This window comes from Podarcis gaigeae (assembly GCF_964106915.1).
Source record: "Podarcis gaigeae genome assembly, chromosome: 15".
Lineage (NCBI taxonomy): Eukaryota > Metazoa > Chordata > Lepidosauria > Squamata > Lacertidae > Podarcis > Podarcis gaigeae.
The window spans coordinates 16,267,983-16,274,932 of record NC_139692.1 but is presented as its reverse complement, the minus strand read 5'-3'; the positions used below and the strand labels follow the sequence as shown (position 1 = coordinate 16,274,932).

The following is a 6,950-nucleotide window of genomic DNA, read 5'->3' as shown; positions in this document are numbered from 1 at the left end:
CAGTTGTACTAGCCCCCAAAGGGCCCAGGCATTTCCCACATTGGTACGCATTGCTTCAGTACTGAGCTGCCAGAGCTCTGCACCTGCTGCTCCTGCTTGGCCCCTGGAAAGCTGCTACAGTTGGATAGCAGGGAGTGGACAAGGCAGGGCCTCCTGTTGTTCTTTTTGCTCCAGTGACCAGGAGGAGGAGGCTTCCATCCAGACTGGCAGCCCCTTAGATGTCTAATGGTGGTGTGCTGGGCAGCCAAACCAAGCCAACTGCTTGCTCCTTGGGGAAGAGGTGGAGAATCGCATTGTCTTCTGTCCCCGACGAAAAACTAGACTGCCCTGCTGGAGACGTGTAAAACCAGGCTGCGCTGCTGGAGACTCTTCTCCCGCCTCGAGAGCTGACCAGCTTTCCCGACGGTTAGAGACACGCAATGGCAAGTCGCCTCTTGATGCTGCTGGCCCGCTGTAGCCCCCCCAGTCAGAACGAGGGAGGGAGCAAGGCAGGGTCCGCGCGGCAAGGCTTCTGGTGCTCGACGTAAGCTCGCTGGCCCGGCGGTACTCTCATGAAACGTCGAAGTCCGGGGTGGGGTGGGAGACACAGCGGGAGAGCCGTTTCCAGAGCAGTGTGGGACAACCCAAGTCATCCCAAGGCTGGGCGTAGTTGCGATCGCGGTGAAGGCGCCGCTGAGCATGGGCAGAGCGCTTTACCTTCCTCCTAAGCACAGCCAGGCAGCTGGCATGGCGTCGAGGGTCTGCTTGAGCTTCGTTGAGACCGTTGAGTCGCTGGCCGCTCCGAAACGGAGACTGGCGGTCTCGGGGCTGCGTCCAGAAACACGCTCTGACATCAGTGCAGGTGCCGGAGAGACCACCCCCCAGCTCGGCCCTGCTCGCTCGCTCGCTCTCCCTCCCTCCGTCTGTCTGCCAGCGCCGCCTCCCCGGCTCCGCGCAGCTCGCCCCCCCCGCCTCCCTCCCTCTTTCTCAGCCGAGCCCAGCCATGCCCGAGCCCGTGGCACGCCCAGCCCCAGCCAGCCACGAGGGGACGCGGGCTTGAGCGCAGTAGTGCCCGAAGGAAAGGAGCCACCCTAACCCAGCCTGCCAGCCTCGCGCGCCGCCCTCGCCCTGCGATCGCCGCCTTCGTCGTCGGAGCGGCCCCCCTGCAGCCCAGTCTCGTCTCGCCCCGCCAGACGCCCTAGAGCCGCCGTCGCCCTCGCTCCGCCTGCCCGGTAAGCGGGGCCCCCGACGGGAAGGTAGCCACGTAGCGTAGGCTTTCGGCCCCCGCTCCAGGAGAAACCGGCCCGGCCGACGGCTGCCTGATGGGCTCCGTCGTCGCGAGCAAGCGTCGAAGACCCTCCCCGCCCAGCCCAGCCGGGCTGCTTCCAGGCGCCGCGGGAGACGTGACCGTGGAGCAAATGCCTCCCCCGGTGCCCCGCCCGAATTGTCCTCCCCTCGCACTCGACGGGTCTCTGCCCCGAGGAGCCGGGCGGGTCCCGCTCGAGCCTTCTGCCCGTCGGCAGCTCTTCCAAATGCACACCAGCTCCCTCTCGTTCCTGGGCATAGCACCCCCGGGGCCTTCCCACTCACGGACACCCCACCCACCCCCAGTCCGCGCCAGGCCAAAACTGTCCTGAGTGAACAAGCATCCGATCTGGGGCGGCATGTGCCCCTAAATATGTTGCCCCCTTATCACCCCTTGGGATTTTGGGGACCAAATCTGTAAAATAAATAAAGAGACAGAGAGAGGGAGCGAGGAGGGAGCCTCTGAGCATTCGCAGAGTGTCTCCCTCCAGACCAGCATTAACTGCAGTCCAACACTTTGGACGCGGGGGAGACACGGGCCGAGAGGGCGGCTTCTTTGGCAAGACTCTGCTCCGGCGCCCGGGCATCGCTCACACCCACCCTGCGCCCTCCTGCTGCGTGGTGGGGCTTGCGATGTCTGCTTTGGGTGCTCAGCGGGAGTTCCCGGGAGCTCAGTGTCATCGCCACCCTACCTTCGCCAGGCGCTCCCTCCCGCCTCCCCAGCTGCATCTCCCTCTCCTCCCCCCCCCATCAACGCCCCACTTGTTGGCACCGCTGTGGCTCTTCTTGCACATGCCCCGCAGTCTGTCTGTCTTGCAAACCCGTCCATTGCGCGGCTGTGATTGGCCTTGCTGTTGCCGTGCCAACCACCTGCTAGCACGGCTCTTCTTTCCGTGGGTTGCCTAGTTACCAGTTATCTCCCCACATAAGTCTGGGAGGATATTTTGCCTTGACTAGTCTCCCCCCCCCCTCGCCCGGGCCAACCTCTACATTCTCCCCGCTCCCTCCCTGCTCGTGGATGGAATCCCATCTGACAGCCTGCAATTTCGCGCATTGTCCGCCTCCGCCCCCCCCCATCTATGCTGCCCCCCCCAGTAAGCCGCTCAGCCGTGCGCCTGGATTCATCCGGCCACGACGACCGCCCGCCCCCCCCCAGCCCCTCTCTCCTCATTCTTTTCTCTAGTAAACACAAATCCAGACTTGCATTCCAAACGCATTGCATTCCCCTTTGCGAGGCGACTTTTCTTGACTGTGAGATGATTCGGGCGGTTGGAAGGGGATTTAACGGGAACTACAGGAAGCCATTATGGTCGGGGGTGGGCGGGAGTGGGGGGGTAGACGGAGGAGAAACCTTGTTTATCTAGAACAACATGAGAAGAGAAACGATGGAGGTGGAGGAGGAAGAGGAGGGAGGTGTTTCATGCTTTTTTCGGGGGGGGGGTTGTCCCTCTGCATAATACAGGCATAATTTTGCAGGAGGGAGGGATCTGTGGGAGGAGGGCCGAGGGAGGGGCGGCCGATCTGGTTTTTTCAACACGAAGAAATGTTTTCAAAGTGGTTCGAGACTTCCACGCAATTCCCTCCCTGTGCGCATGCGCCCTCCGGGCAGCCCCTCCTTGGCATCATCTGGCCTCCATCATCTGGTGGACGGAGGGGGCTCAGCTTTCTCTCCCAGCTTTTGAAAACAAAAACCAGCTGAATGAAGAGAGAGAGAGAGCGATGGAAGGGGGCGGGCTGCAATAAAAGGCAGAGTTAAAAGCTGTGGGGTGGGGGAGGCCAGGTGGATGCCTGCCTGCCTGCCTGAGATAATGCCATTGCAATGGAGACACAGCTGAGCTCTGGCCGGGGTGGGCTTTAGCTGCTGGGGGAGCCACTCTCTGGAGATGCCCCAAAAGAGCCCCTGAGAGAGTCGTGGCTGCCACCATTTTGTGGAGAAGAGGGAGGCTTGTCTTCTTTCTGGGGCTCACGTTGCAATTAAGCAATTAACTGACTGGGTGAAATGTATGATAGTGCGATAGGAATTTTATGGTCTTAGATATATGGTAATGTTCATAACCGCACATACATAGATCAGCACAGGAAGGCCAACTTGGAACCATTTTGATCTTTAAAAGATGTGAGGCCTTGAAATCAGAAGCACTGATTTTCTAAAATCTGTATCCTAATAATTACCATATTTTTCCATGTATAAGACACCCCATGTATAAGACGCCCCCTATTTTTGGGACTCCAAATTAAGAAAACACCCCTCAGCACTACCCATGTGTAAGACGAGCCCCCAATTCAAACTGATTTTTTTGGTAAAAAAACCCTAGTCTTATACACGGAAAAATATGGTATGTCTGTCCTGGCTTATGTGTGGGCCTGATGCAAAGGGATATGTTCTTGGAGGACACAGCTATCAATGGCTTCTAGACATGGTGTCTGTGCTGTCTTCCATGGTCGGAGGCAGTAATTCTTCTATTAGTTACTGGAAACTGCAGGAGGGGAAAGTGTTCTTGTGGTTTGTCCTGTTTGCCTGCTTCCCTGAAGTAGTCCACCTGGTTGACTACTTTGAGAAGAGGATAGTAGACTAGATGGACAATTGACCTGATCCAGCCAGCTCTTCTGGCGTAGATGCAGAACTACTGCACTCCAGCTTCAATTTACTGGAATACATATCTGAGATTTTTGGGCATGCTCAGTTGAAAGTGTTATAAGCCATTTTGACTCTTTCAGTGACCTCAAATATTCCCCTGCAGTTTGAATGGAAATGGGAAAAGCCTCCCCATTGTCTCTGTGCTCACAAATCCTGCCTTAAAGGCACATTTGGGTATGAATAGGGTGAGCCTGTGACCTGGACCCAGGAATTAAGTGTTTATCATCAGAAAAGAATGTCCAGGTAAAGCCATTAACAGGTTTCCTGCCAGACAGGATTCTGCTGTAGACCGCCCCTTCTGTGATGTTGAAATAAATTTTAAAAATTAAAAAATTGTCCAGTAGCACCCTAGACCAACTAAGTATGTATGGGGGCAGTGGTCTTGAGCTAAAGGTAAAGGTAAAGGGACCCCTGACCATTAAGTCCAGTTGTGACCGACTCTGGGGTTGCGGCACTCATCTTTCTTTATTGGTCAAGGGAGCTGGCGTACAGCTTCTGGGTCATGTGGCCAGCATGACTAAGCTGCTTCTGGCGAACCAGAGCAGCACATGGAAACACCGTTTACCTTCCCGCTGGAGCTGTACCTATTTATCTACTTGCACTTTGACGTGCTTTCGAACTGCTAGGTTGGCAGGAGCAGGGACCGAGCAATGGGAGCTCACCCTGTCACGGGGATTAGAACCGCCAGCCTTCTGATCAGCAAGTCCTAGGCTCTGTGGTTTAACCCACAGTGCCACCCGTGTCCCACCCGCGTCTTGAGCTACAGGGTGGCAATTTCAAAAGTCTATATAAGGGCTTGCACACCACTGTTCTGGGTTCCTCCTCCCTCCTGTGTGTGGGAGTGAGCACCCTGTTGAAAGAAAATGGGAAAGCTTACTTGAGGGACAGTACACTATCTGAGATGACAGATGAGAAGATGAGAAGATGGACAGGGCCAACCAGCAGTGATCCAGCTCCGTATTTCATTTATTAATATTCCACCTTTCTGCCATGGAGCTCAAAGGATCACTTGTGGGGCTCCCAGGAGGTCCCTCACCCAGGCACAAACCTGCCTTAGATCTGCTTAGCTTCAGCAAGGTTGTTCCATCACATGCCTTCAGGCCACATCCCAATTTTGGGGAACAGGAAAGATTAACTTTCAGAGCAGCTGTTAGGAGGAGACATTAAACACACGACACAGGAGCCCAGAAAGTGTGTTGGAAGCGAGCTGGAGCTGGCAGGGTACAAAAACTGATTTAAATCAAGTTACAGATGGGTAGCCGTGTTGGTCTGCCATAGTCAAAACAAAATAAAAAAATTCCTTCCAGTAGCACCTTAAAGACCAACTGAGTTAGTTCTAGGTATGAGCTTTCGTGTGCATGCACACTTCTTCAGATACCTGAAGAAGTATCTGATAGATATCTGAAGAAGATATCTATCAGATATCTGAAGAAGTGTTCATGCACACGAAAGCTCATACCTAGAACTAACTTAGTTGGTCTTTAAGGTGCTACTGGAAGGAATTTTTTATTTTGTTTTGATTTAAATCAAGTTTTCTATTCCTAGTTCCTAGTTCAGACACTTCATAACCAAAATGTTAGATGCTGACTGCTTGATACAATCACTAAAACAAGCTGACTTTGAATTAAATGAAATCCTTACACTGCTTATGGAAAAAAATATGGAATATAGCCATTCATTTATAACTTGCAAGAATGCAAAATAAGTACAGTGATCCTTGACCACAGCTGTGATACATGATAAAACAATCACCCTGAGAATGCAGAGTTAATTTACGATTTAGTTGTCTGTCCCCATATTCAGCTGAAGAATACCACTTCATGTTTCCAATAAAGTGGACTTTAGTCTATGAAAGCCTATGCATAATAACATTTGTGAGTCTTTAAGAACCGGTGCTCTTCAGGTGTCGCTGGACTGCAGACCCACCATCCTTCCTTGACCATTGACCATGCTGTCTGAGGCTGATGGAAGTCCAAACAACATCTGGAGACCAGCCACAGATGTTCCCTGCCCCTGCTTTAAGATGCTTTGGACTTGTCCACATTGGAGCATAATTTTGCTGTTAATCTGCTTTCCCCCGTTCTAATTAGACTGAAGTAGTTCACACCCACATGCATTTGGATGTGTACATGAGAAGCAACTTCAGTCCACACCAGCAGGTGTTCCCTTCTGTGTTTGTCCTTGCCTCCTAATTTGTTGACTCTGTTATGCTAGTTAGGTACTGACAGGGCATGTGCACAGGTAGCTGACCCGCGTACCTACCCCACCAACACAAGAAGTGTGAAAAAGTATATGGTCAGGCAGTTGTAAATTTGCTTGTGTACTTTTCTTGTTTTGTGCAGATAAGAATAAACACACGTACAGGAGCAGGTTAGCAATGTGTCAGTGAAGTTAACTCTTTACTCAAAGAAAGAGTTACTGTACAGTACAGTACAAAACAGTACAGGCCTAGTGATCACAGCAACTCTTCCCAGTAGGTCTTGGCAGGGGCATAGAAAGGGTGTCCTCACTGAGGGGGGTGACATTTGGCGTGCCACCTGCCTGCGACTCCCAAGCCTACCCCAAGCTGTTGGAGTAAGGGTGGGATCTGTACTGCTTTGCCTCCTTCCCCCTTCATTTTGACAGCTTGGGGGAGGCTTAGGAGTCGCAGGTGGGCGGTGTGCCGAATGTCCACCATGGGAGGCTTGCTCCGCCCCCAGCTGCAGGGCGCGCACGCTGCTCCAGGCACCTGTGCGGCTATCCCGCACCTGGGAGGGCACCTTCTGCGCTGCGCCCCCCTCTGGACCATGTCCACCCTGGGCATATGCTCCTCCACTGGGTCTTAGCCCTATGAGGTAATTGTGAGGTCCTCTTATTTCCCACTGCTCCCTAAGACTCCTTTTCCTTCGGGTCCTTCCCAAGCAATCTCAGGCTCCTTCATCTAGTCTCTTGTTGCTCTGCCTCTTCATTCCTCTACATTTTCTGGGAGACCAGGGAGGAGGGGAGTTGGTTGCAACAGGAGGGAGAGACTTCCTGGATTCTTCAGCAG

The 6,950-nt window shown here is 53.5% G+C and overlaps 1 protein-coding gene across 3 annotated transcripts in view; it reads left to right on the top strand.

The window, feature by feature from the left end:
- The first annotated feature begins 191 nt into the window (after window positions 1–191).
- Window positions 192–6,950, top strand: part of FXYD6 (FXYD domain containing ion transport regulator 6) — a 31,010-nt gene continuing 24,251 nt past the window's right edge. The window contains exon 1 of one of the 3 annotated variants that reach the window (XM_083713876.1): window positions 192–422. The gene's annotated coding sequence lies outside the window, so the exon portion shown is untranslated. Of the gene's footprint in view, window positions 423–882; window positions 1,212–6,950 lie in introns of those variants that run through there. The other 2 variants (XM_083713875.1, XM_083713874.1) reach the window with 2 other exon arrangements.